Here is a 13680-nt window from a genome sequence, read left to right on the forward strand (position 1 = left end):
TTTATGTCTAAACAAAAGGTCATAATGTTTTGAAATAAATAATTGTTTAGCTAGTCATAACTATTTGAACTTATTCGGTAAATAGATTCCCGTTTTATTTCTCTTACTCATTAATTTTTAGAATATTAATAAATTAGTATTATTTTAATTTAAATAAACTTATAAGAACTAAAACAATTGTTTTATTACAAAAGAAAAGGTCATTGTGATTTGAATAGATAATTATTCAAATAGTCATGACTATTTGAACTTGTTTAGTAAACATATTTATTTTTTAAAATCTTTTACTTATTAATTGTCAAAATATTAATAAATTAGTATTATTCTAATCTGAATAAACTTGTATGAATAGAAACAATTTTTTTATTACAAAACAAAAAGTCATTACAAGTTGAAAAAAATAATTGCACAAATAGTCATAACGATTTGAACTTATTCAGTAAACATATTTATTTTTTAAATATTTTAATTATTAATTATATTAATATTAAATAAATTTATATTATTTTATTTGAAATGAGCTTGTATGAATAGAAAAAAACTCTTTTATAACAAAACAAAAGGTTATAGCGATTTCAAATATATAATTGTTCAAACAATTATAATTATTTAAACTTGTTCAATAAATGATTCATTTTTTAAATCTCTTTATTATTAATTTTTGGATTATTAATAAATTAGTATTATTTTATTCCCAATAAGGTTATATGAACCAAAACAATTCTTTTATGATAAAGCAAAATGTCATAACGATTTGAAATAAATAATTATTTAAATAATCATGATTATTTGATCTAGTTTGGTAAACATATTTATTTTTTAAATTTTTTACTTTTTAATTGTTGAAATATTAATAAATGAGTATTGTTTTAGTCTAAATAAGCTTGTATGAACATAAACAATTGTTTTATAACAAAGCAAAAAGTCATAACGATTTAAAATAAATAATTACTCTTATAGTCATAACCATTTAAACTAGTTTGATAAATAGATTTATTTTTTAAATCTCTTATTAATATTAGAAATATTAATAGATTAGTATTACTTTTTTTCGAACAAACTTATATGAACAAAAAAATTTATTTTATGATAAAACAAATAGTCATAATGATTTGAAATAGATAATTGTTCAAATAATCATAATTATTTTGGACTGGTTAGGTAAACAAAATTATTTTTTAAATCTCTTACATATTAATTTTTGAAATATTAGTAAATTCATTTTATGTTATTCCAAATAAGCTAGTATAAGTTCAAAAAAACTTATTTTATGATAAAACAAAAGGTCATAATGATTTGAAATAGATAATTATTCATATAGTTTTAAATATTTAAACTAGTTCGACAGACAAATTTATTTTTTAATTCTTTTAGTTGTTAATTATTGGAATATTATTATATTAGTATTATTTTATTCCGAATAAGCTTATATGAACAAAAATAATTGTTTTATGATAGTACAAAAGGTTATAAGGATTTGAAGTTTACAATTGTTCAAATATTCATAACTATTTGAATTAGTTCGGTAAATAGATTTATGTTTTAAATATTTTACATATTAATTTTTGAAAGATTAATTAGTATTATTTTATTCTGAATAAGCTTGAATGTTCAAATACAATTGTTATATGACAAACAAAAGGTAATAACTATTTGAAATAGTTAATTATTGGCATGGCCATAATTATTTAAACTTATTAGGTAAACAGATTTATCTTTTAAATCACTTACTTTTTACTTTTTGGAATATTAATAAATTATTATTATTTTATTTTGAATAAGTTTGGATGAACTGAAACAATTGTTTTATGACAAAACAAAGGGTTATAACAATTTGAAATAGATAATTGGTCATACAGTCTTAACTGTTTCAACTACTTCAACAAACAAATTAATTTTTGGAATATTATTAAATTAGTATTATTTTATTTCGAATAAATTTATATGAACTAAAACAATTATTTTACAACAGAACAAAAAGTTATAACAATTTGAAATTGATAATTGTTCAAATAGAAACTGGTTTGGTAAACAAATTTATTTTTTAAATCTCTTATTTATTAATTTTTGAAATATTAATAAATTAATATTATTTTATTTCGAATAGGCTTGTATGATGGAAAACAATTGTTTTATAGCAAAACAAAAGTTTGTAATGAATTGAAATAGATAATTGTTCAAATGGCCAAAATTATTTCAACTAATTCGATAAATTGACATATTATTTAAATCTCTAACTTATCAATTTTTGAAATATTAATAAAGTAATATTATTTTATTTCAAATAAGCTTTTATGAATTGAAACAATTGTTTTATGATAAAAGAAAGGTCATATTTATTTTAAATAGGTAATTGTTCAAATAGCCATAACTCTTTGAACTTGTTAGGCAAATAGATTTATTTTTTAAAATTTGTAGTTTATTAATTTTTTGAATGTTAATAAATTAGTATTATTTTATTTTGAATAAGCATGTATGAATTGAAAAAATTATTTTATGACTAAACAAAAGGTTAGAATGATTTGAAATAGATAATTATTCTAAAAGTCTTAATTATTTGAACTAGTTCGGTAAACACATTTATTTTTTAAATCTCTTACTTATTAATTTTTAGAATACTATCAAATTAGCAATATTTTACTCCGAATAAGCTTGAATAAATATAAACAATTGTTTTATGACAAAACAAAGATTATAACGATTTGAGATAGATAATTGTTCAAATTATCATAACTATTAGAATTGACTCAATAAACAAATTTAATTTTTAAATCTCTTATCAATTTTCAAAATATTAATAAATTGGTATTATTTTATTTTGAATAACTTTGCATGAAGAAAAACAATTGTTTTACAACAAAATAAAATATCATAATGATTTGAAATAGATAATAGCTTAAATGGATATGACTATTTGAACTTGTTTGGTGAACAAATTTTGTTTTTAAATCTTCAACTTATAAATTTTTAGAATATTAATAAATTAGTATTATGTTATTTTGGAATAAACTTATATGAATAGAAACAATTGTTTTATGACAAAATAAAAGATCATAGTGATTTGGAATAAATAATTGTTCAAATAGTCATAAATAGTTGAACTCGTTTAGTAAACAGATTTATTTTGTTAAACTTTTACTTACTAATTTTTGGAATTTTAATAAATTAGTATTGTTTTATTCTAAATAAGTTTTTATGAATAGAAACAATTGGTTTATGACAAAATAAAAGGTCATAATGATTTAAAATAGATAATTGTTCAAATAGTCATAACTATTTGAACATGTTTAGAAAACATATTTATTTTTAAAATTTTTACTTATTAATTTTTCAAGTATTAATAAATTTATATTATTTTATTCAAAATAAGCTTGCATGAATAGAACCAATTTTTTTATGACAAAACAAAATATCATAATGTTTTGAAATAGATAATTGTTCAGATAGTCACAACTATTTGAACATGTTCGTAAACATATTCATTTTTTAATTCTCTTACTCATTAATTTTTGGAATATTAATAAATTAGTATTATTTTATTTCAAATAAGCTTATATGAACTGAAACAATTGTTTTGTGACAAAACAAAAGGTCACAATGATTTAAAATAGATAATTATTAAATAGTCTAGACTATTTGAACTTGTTCAAAAAACATATTTTTTTTAAATCTTTTACTTATTAATTGTCAAAATATTAATAAATTAACATTATTGTAATTTGAATAACCTTGTATGAACAAAAACATTTGTTTTATGACAAAACAAGAAGTCATAAGAATTTGAAGTAAATAATTGTTCAAATAGTCATAAAATTTGGACTTGTTCGGTAAATAAATTTATTTTTTAAATGTTTTACTAATTAATTTTCTTTATATTAATAAATTTGTATTATTTTATTCAAAATAAGCTTGATGAATAGAAAAAATCATTTTATGACAAAACAAAAGGTTATAGCAATTTCAAAAAGATAATTGTTGAAATAGTCATAATTATTCAAACTTGTTCGACAAACAGATTCATTTTTTAAATCTCTTAATTATTAATTTTTGTAATATTAATAACTTAGTATTATTTTAATATGAACTAAAATAATTTTTAATGACAAAACAAAAGGACATAATGATTTAAAATTGTTTTTCATCATATAAGCCTATTCGAAATAAAATGATACTAATTTAATAATATTTCAAAAATTAATGAGTAAGGATTTAAAAAATAAATCTATTTAGCAAACTAGTTTAAATAGTTATGACTATTTGAACAATTATATATTTCAAATCGTTATAACCTTTTGTTTTGTAATAAAACATTTATTTATGTTCATACAAGCTTATTCAGAATAAAATGATACTAATCTAATAATATTATGAAAATTAATAACTAAAAGATTCAAAAAATAATTTTGTTTGCCAAACCTGTTCAAATAGTAAAGGCTGTATGAATAATTATCTATTTCAAATCGTTATGACCTTTTGTTTTGTCATAAAACAAATGCTTTTGTTCATATAAGTTTGTTCGAAATAAAATAAAATTAATTTTTTAATATTTTGAAAATTATTAAGTGTTAGCTTTTTAGGTAAGATGGTGATCCAAGAGGGGGGTGAATTGGATTTCTCTAAATTCTTCCCAAATAATGATTTCAATATAGTTGAATGGAAATTAAAACAGTAAGCACTTTTGATGAAAATATAATGCAAGCAATAACAATTAATGAACCTAAAATCAAATATAAACAACAATAAATTGTAAGGAAATTGGGATAGAGAAATCAAACACAATGATTTCTAGAGGTTCGATCTTTCTCCACAAGGCACCTACATCATCTCTTCTTGGTTGTCCACACCAAGGCTTCAATCCACTATTCTTGAATTGAAAATACAACCATCATTTTCTTTCTAAGGCTTAAGATAGAAACCTCTATCCTTGGTAGTATTTTACCCAATCTCACTACAAAGCTCTCAAGATGATACCTCACTTCTTGTTCTCTTCCACCCTTGTATATCAAAGGTAATTTTGCAAACAACAGAACAACCTCTCTAAGGCTAAGTGTTTGCTAAGTTTAAGAACAAGAAAATGATGAATGAACAACAAATATAATTTGGATACAATAAATACAAAGATATGGACTTTGAAGCTCTAGAAACTCTTGATTCTTTGATAGAATGAAAATATGGCTTATTGGCTCTTGCTCTCTTGATTCATCATTCTTCTTGGTGTGTTGGAGTGCCCAATTTATAAAGAAATTGAAGGAGTAGCCGTTGGGGATGCTTGGGAGAAGAAAATAGCCGTTGAAAGCATGAAAAAATAGCCATTGGTGTGATTTTGCCCAGACTTGATTGATCCCTTCCTTGAGGGGATCGATTGGTTAAAGTTTTATGCCATTTCATGCTTAAAAAGCATGACTCGATCGATCCCTTCCATTAGGGGATCGATCCTATCAATGGTTGGGTGGTTATCTCCTGTTTTACACTCTACTCACTAATTTGATCATATCTTGAGTTATACAAATCCAAATTACAAACCATTTGAAGATTTAGAAACTATATTAAAGGTCTATCCATATAAAGCTCATCACCTAATTCACTGTGTACGAATTATAGTGAATTTTCAAATTTACCCCTTGTGCAGTTTTAGACAACTGCAGAGTGTCTAGTAAAAATTCAAAATATTTTCTTAGAAAATTTGGATTTTAATTTTGTTTGATCCATTAGAAAGTAGACTTAAAGAGCTTTCCAACCATACAAAATTTAAATATTAAAACTTTCTGAATTACTACAAAAAAAATGAAACAAATTCAATGTTGGAAAACTTTGTTCTTGTAAAACAACTTTCTTAAGTTAATCTATTTCTCAAAACCAATAATATTAAAATTGTATTAAGTCCAAAATGAATAAATTCACTTTAGAAATAACAATTGGACTTTCATTTAAGCTCAAATAAATAATCTTTAAAGGTAGATTTGGTTTGAGAAATATGAAAACAAAGAAAGGTTTGCTTAAGCTTTGAAAATCATATTATTTATTTAGTACCAAAATATAAAACTTAAGAACTTGTACTAAATAAATCTTTTTCAAAATCTTGATCAAGATTATTTAGCTTAATGTTTTGTCATTTCAAAATAAGGATCAATTCAAGGCTAACAATCTCCCCCTTTTTGATATGACAAAACTTAAAGATAAATTTGCTTGATGAAAAACTTTATTTGAAACATTTAAAATTTTGAAAGACATTTTGGAAAACTCCCCTTTAATTTATGCATCATAATCGAACACAACTCACCAAACATATGTTAGAGCATATATATCAAATAAGCACAATCAAACATATGCATGTCAAGCACAAGCAAATTTGTCCATATGATATTTCTCCCTTTTTTTGTTGTATCAAAAAGGTATGAGCATATTAATGAGCAAATAAACACAAAAAAGCATCATTAACAAATATATTCATGAAACATTTCTCTTCCTTTTTGTTTATGCTCTTTAAACTCCTATATTAATTGCATTAAGCATACAACAAGAAATATCTCTAAACTTTCTCGCCCTTTTTATCATTTCAAAAGAGAGAGAGATCATTTTAAGGCATGGGACAAAATGCTTGATACCAATAATATCAAGAGTATTTTGAATGCATGTAATCATGTGTAATATGCACAATCAAGTTCACATACATCTATTCAAGCACAAAAGCATAAGTGTACTAATTTTAGCATTTTAGCACAAGTCATCAAATTTACTACATGAAATTTATGAGCAAAGGATAATGAATGATATGCAATCTACTCATAAATCATGTTAGCATAAGATGTGCTTAGAACCTAAAACATCAATAGCAATTAAGCATAAATTCAAGCACATGCATACAAGCTCATACCAATTGTTATGGATACCAATTGTTAAAAATATGTAATGATAAAGCATACTAATTGTTATCACAAAATAAATCAAACAAAATTATATTCTAAAATTTTTCCTCATTTTCAAAATAAGGATTAATCAATATAAGGCACACACAATTTTGCATGAAAGGTACAAGCTATATCAAGGATAGGCACATAAATAAGCATTTATGAAAGTTAAAAAAAATCTTTAGCAATTTTGATATCAATTGTTAGCAATTTTATTTAACAACTTTCATAGAACAAACATACTTTAAGCATATGAAAGATTCATTCAATACATACACAAATGATAATAGTAATCTTTCATAAGTTATCCTATCCAAATAAGAACCGAAAGCTCACATGTATATAATAAATCATAAGTACTAATGAGCAATGATGTTCAATCATCATGTCCCAACAAAGTTTATATAAACATGATTTTTTTTTAAACATGATGAGCACATATGCTATAGCAAAGAAATAATGAAAGCATAATTATTCAATTATAATCCAAATTATTTCAATGTATAGCAATGTATTTAATCTAAGCATATGCAAGTAATCAAACATATATATTTATTTCAAACAAAATCACACAAGCATATGCAAGAACATTTTAAAACATGTATAGCAATATATCCAAAAAAAAAATGCAAACCTTTAGACACAATATGGTACACGCTATCTCAACGGATTCAATCAATGAACATGATAAAGAAATCAATCAATTTAACTCATATCCATGTTCAAGGATTCATGCATTGACTAAATATTCATGCATTGAAACTACAATTAAGAACTAGGCATGAATATCAATGAAGGTGAATTAATCAATCCAAGCTTTCAAAAAATATTAGAACAATATCTACCAAGTAGCTTGGTGATTAATTTGTGCAATGTGTTCACAAATCATATATTTGCACATATTAAAGCAAGCATGTATATGTAATCAAACTCATACATCATATCATAAAGTTGATACATTTACCTCCATCCATGTCAAGCTTTGTTGTTGTGCTCATTTGACTTTTAATTCTCCAATCCACTTCATTTGAGCAAAACTAGGCTTGATTGATGAGGATGACATGCTTCGCTCGCTATACTTGAAATTCCAAAATTGTAGGCTTATTCATATTCACTTCAAGTTCTCATGGCATAGACTTAGAATATATTCTTGACAAAGAAATGTTCATTAATAGCATCTTGAATATCAATTGATCAAAATTATACCAATTGTTAGAAAACAATGCCATATTCTAAGTCATTATAGGCAAAAGAACATTTATTCACTAAGCATAAGTTGCCAATTGCAAGGGAGATATATACTTAAGCTAGAGGCCATATATCAATTTAAGCATTAAATAGCATAAAAATGGCACTAAAGCAAAAGTTTTCATGTAATGTGAAAAAATCAAACCTTTTAGATCATTCATGAACACAAAATAGACATATTCAATAAATCACCAAGGAATATGTCAAAAAAAAAAATTTTAGGCCATATAAAAACTAAAAGCTCAAGGAAGACATATTTATAAAAAAAAAAAAATTCAAGAAAATTTTAGCACAATAGCATAAATATGTCTACACAAATTATAGGCCATAATCAACAATGACTTAAGCAAAAAGTTAAGCATCATAAGAAATTCATTTACTTAAGTCATGTTGCAATAATGTCAAGTCAATAAAAACCACATTTATCATGTATACACACACTTGACAAGAACAATAGATGAACCAATAACACATATCATTTACAAGCAACTAGTTCATCATATTTAAAATCACAAATCAAGAGATATATCAATTGAGCACAAGATCCAAAATATTTCACAAAATTAATAAAACATTTAAGCACAAAAATAAGCATATTTCACAAAATATCTTTCACAATCAAGAGATAAACAATTCAAGCATTTTAAATCACAAGCATTAAGGTCAAATTGAATTAATGATCATGCAAGCATATATCTTGACCAAGACTAAAGATGAACCAAGAATCAATATATTCCATTTAAGCACATAATGTTCATCAATTCATCAACACAAGAGAAGAAATAAATCTTGAATTAATAAGGATAAAGAATTAAAGCATATTTCAAGACTATAAAAAAAAAATCAAAAGATGAACAATCAAGCATTAATATTTAAGATTTAAGCACAAGAGCAAGCACATTACAAAGGTATTTCACAAATTAAGAAATAAACAGTTTAAGCACTTTCAAATCACAAGTATTAAGGTCAAGTTGAATCAATCATCATATGAGCACATACCTTGACCAAAAATATAGATGAACAAAGAATCAATATATATATCACTTAACCACAAGATGTTCATCAATTCACAAATCAAGAGTTATAACAATTTAAAATATAAAAAAATTTTCACACTATCCAAGCATTGAGAATAAATTGAGTAATTTTAATTAACATGGTCATATATAAGCATGTTCAACAATTACAAATCAATATGCATAAAAGTCACAAAAATCATTTCCATCATGCTAAAATCATTCAAACATGTTTATGCAAAATACCATAGGATAAATCATTCAAAGCTTAATAAGTTTAGGATTTTGATTTTTGCACTTTAAAACTCATTTTTGCTTGAAAAATACCTTAATAAATCTCAAAACTAGTCAAGCTCATTTTTAACCAACTTGAACCATTCCAACAAATTTCAAATGACAAAACAAAGTTGTTCAAGTGGTCATTTGGCATTAGAAACAAGGAAATAAAAAAGTCAACTCTTAATCCCTATATTTCCTTAAAAAAGGCTATTAAGAAAAGCAAATATGTTTAACACACATTTAAGTTTTTCAAACCATTTAGAAAAGTTTTATATCACAATTAATTTCAACAAGCAACTCAAACATGCTTAAAAGCAAAATAAATGCATATTCAATTCAAGCTCACATTTTTTTTATAAGATTATGCAACATATGTCTGGTTATCAATGTTAGCCAAATTTTGCATAATCAATCAAGCATTCAAATTTCATCAAGAATAGGTAACTAAATTCAAATTCTCTTTAAATAAAGTTTAGAGGTTACCCATCTCCATTGTGTGTCTAGAGTATTCAATCTTCAATCTCACATTGTGGCTCTTTCCTTTAGCACACCTACAAGAGACAATCTCATTTGATTTTTGGTACCCAAATTGCTTTGGGTCCTTGAGAGTTAGTGAGCAAGTCTCTTGTTCCTTTAGGAACCCATACTAGCCTAATTCTAAATGGAACTTTTCTTTTAATAGGACAAGTATGTATAGTATGACCATGAAAATTACAAAAATTGCATTTAATCATTTTAGCACTTAAACTCTTATCTAAAGACTCTTGTTTTTCATTCATCAAAATATTAAATTTCTTTTTCAAATAAAAATTTCCTTTTTCTAAAGTTTTATACTTATTTTGAGAGGTTTCAAAATCCATTTTCAATTTTTCATTTTCTTTTTCCAAAACATTTTTTGCATTTATTAAAAACTCATTCTCTACATTCAACTTTGAAATCATTTTCTTATATTTCCTCTTCATTGATTCATATTCAAGATATAGCTCATTATAAGTATCTTGCAATTCATCAAAAGCATATGAATTTGAATCAATAGAATTAGAGGTTACCTCCGGATCTTCAAGAGCCATGAGACATGATGCATTTTGATTGGATTGTTGTCTTTCATGTATTTCATCCAATTTCTCCCATATCTCATTTGAGGTTAGACACTTTGATATCAAGTTGAATTTGTAGGAGTCAAGAGCTCCATATAGTAAGCACTTGGCCTTGGCATCATCCATTACTTACCTCATGCAGTTTGCATCATTTGAAGGAAATCCAAGCCCTTTTTCAACCACATTCCAAGCTCTAAAATCTTAGGCCATTATGAACATCTTCATCCTCTTTCTCCATTCACAAAATTCAAATTTATAAAACATAGGAGCTTTGACGACTTCCTCACCATCTTGAAACCTAAGTTGAGCCATAGGATCTTCACTCAAGGTGGTTAAACCTACAAAAAAGAGTGCAAAGCTTTGATACCAATTGTTAGCTTTTTAGGTGAGATGGTGATCCAAGATGGTGGTGATTTGGATTTTTTCAAAATTTTCCTAAATAATGATTTCAATATAGTTAAATGGAAATTAAAACAATAAGCACTTTTGATGAAAATATAATGCAAACAATAACAATTAATGAACCTAAAATCAAATATAAACAACAATAAATTGTAAGGAGATAGGAATAGAGAAATCAAACACACTAATTTATAGAGGTTCGGTCCTTCTCCACAAGGCACCTACATTATCTCTTCTTGGTTATCCACACCAAGGCTTTAATCCACTATTCTTGAATTGAAAATACGACCTATCTTTTTCTTTCTAAGGCTTAAGATAGAAACCTCTACCTTTGCAGTATTTTACCTAATATCACTACAAAGCTCTCAAGATGATACCTCACCTCTTATTCTCTTCACCTTTGTATATCAAAGGTAATTTTGCAAACAATAGAACAACCTCTCTAAGGCTAAGTGTTTGCTAAGTTTAAGTACAAGAAAATGATGAATGAACAATAAATATAATTTGGATACAATAAATACAAAGATATGGACTTTGAAGCTCTAAAAACTCTTGATTCATCATTCTTTTTGGTATGTTGGAGTGCCCAATTTATAGAGAAATTGAAGGAGTAGCCGTTGGGGATGCTTGGGAGAAGAAAATAGCTGTAGAAAGAATGAAAAAAATAGCCATTGGTGTGATTCTACCTAGACCTGATCAATCCCTTCCTTGAGGGGATTGATTGGTTCAAGTTTTACACCATTTCATGCTTAAAAAGCACGACCCGATCGATCCCTTCCATTAGGAGATTGATCTTGTCAATGGTTGGGTGGTTGTCTCCTATTTTGTACTCTACTCACTATTTGATCATATCTTGAGTTATACAAATCCAAATTACAAACCATTTGAAGATTTAGAAACTATACTTAAAGGGCTTTCTTTCAATATAAAGTTCATCACCTAATTCAGTGTGTACAAATTATAGTGAATTTTCAAATTTACCCCTTGTGTAGTGTTTAGACAACTACAAAGTGTCTAGTAAAAATTCAAAATCTTTTCTTAGAAAATTTGGATTTTGATTTTGTTTGATCCATTTGAAAGTAGACTCAAAGAGCTTTCCAAACGTATAAAATTAAAAAATTAAAACTTTGTGAATTAATACCAAAAAATGATACAAATTCAATGTTGGAAAACTTTGTTCTTGTAAAACAACTTTCTTAAGTTAATCTATTTCTCAAATCCAATATTATTAAAATTGTATTAAGTCCAAAATGAATAAATTCACTTTAAAAACAACAATTGGACTTTTGTTTAAGCTTAAATAAATAATCTTTAAAGGTAGATTTGGTTTGAGAAATTTGAAAACAAAGAAAGGTTTGTTTAAGCTTTGAAAATCATATTATTTATTTAGTACCAAAATATAAAACTTAAGAACATGTACTAAATAAATCTTTTTCAAAATCTTGATCAAGCTTATTTAGCTTAATGTTTTGTCATTTCAAAATAAGGATCAATTCAAGGCTAACATTAAGAGATTTAAAATATAAATATATTTACCAAACTACTTCAAATAGTTATAACAATTTGAATAATTATTTATTTCAAATCATTATGACCATTTGTTTTGTCATAAAACAATTGTTTCTATTGATATAGTTTTATTTGGAATAAAATAATGCTATTTTATTAATATTCTAAAAATTAATAAGTAACGAATTTAAAAAATGAATCTATTGGCTTGACCAGTGCAAATAGTTATAACTATTTGAACAATTATCTATTTCAAATCGTTAACATTTTGTTTTGTCACAAGACAATTGTTTCTATTCATGCAAGCTTATTTGGAATAGCATAATTCTAATTCATTAATATTTCAAAAATTTATAAGTAAGAGATTTAAAAACTAAATCTATTTATCGAACAAGTTCAAATAGTTACGATTAGTTGAATAATTACCTATTTCAAATCGCTATAACATTTTGTTTTGTCATAAAATAATTTTTTCTATTCATACAACCTTATTTCAATTAAAATAATACAAATTTATTAATATTCATACAATTAATAAATAAAAGATTTAAAAAATAACTACATTTACCAAATAAATTCAAATAGTTGTGACTATTTAAATAAATATTTATTTCAAATCGTTATGACTTTTCATTTTGTCATAAAAAATTGTCTTTGTTCATACAAGCTTATTCGAATTAAAATAATATTAATTTATTAACATTTTGACAATTAATAAGTAACAGATTTAAAAAATAAATATGTTTATTAAACAAGTTTAAATAGTCATAACTATTTAAATAGTTATCTATTTCAAATTGTTATGATCTTTTATTTCGTCATAAAAAAATTATATCAGTTCATACAACCAAATAACAAACCCTTGACACAAATTGCACCATGGAACTAAAATGAAAAAAAGCACATGTGCCATCGCCATCCCATTTGCTTTACTACGCGTGTAGTACCTTGACTTTTTTTTTGTCAAAGACCAAAATGACTTTTGATAATGGATATCTCAGCTCTCGTATTAATGAAGAATGTAGCGAAATTCAATATTTGGTGTGAATTGCAGAATCCTATGAACCATTGAGTCTTTAAATGCAAGTTGTGCCCTCAGCCATTAGCTGAGGGTACACCTACCTAGGTGTCATGCATTGTTGCCCCCTCTAACCCCCTGCCTATTGGGTTTCAAGTGAAGGGGTGGAAGATGGCTTCTTGTGATCTCATTAGTCATGGTTG

General features: G+C 25.1%; 1 non-coding gene across 1 annotated transcript; it reads left to right on the top strand.

Moving 5' to 3' along the window:
* Positions 1 to 13436: 13436 nt before the first annotated feature.
* Positions 13437 to 13591, top strand: LOC149517905 (5.8S ribosomal RNA). The gene has a single exon (XR_016344792.1). It is a non-coding gene; the product is annotated as a 5.8S ribosomal RNA (ribosomal RNA).
* Positions 13592 to 13680: the final 89 nt, after the last annotated feature.

Source organism: Durio zibethinus, chromosome 8 (assembly GCF_047325235.1).
Source record: "Durio zibethinus cultivar Kanyao isolate XHJ-2024 chromosome 8, ASM4732523v1, whole genome shotgun sequence".
Classification (NCBI taxonomy): Eukaryota; Viridiplantae; Streptophyta; class Magnoliopsida; order Malvales; family Malvaceae; genus Durio; species Durio zibethinus.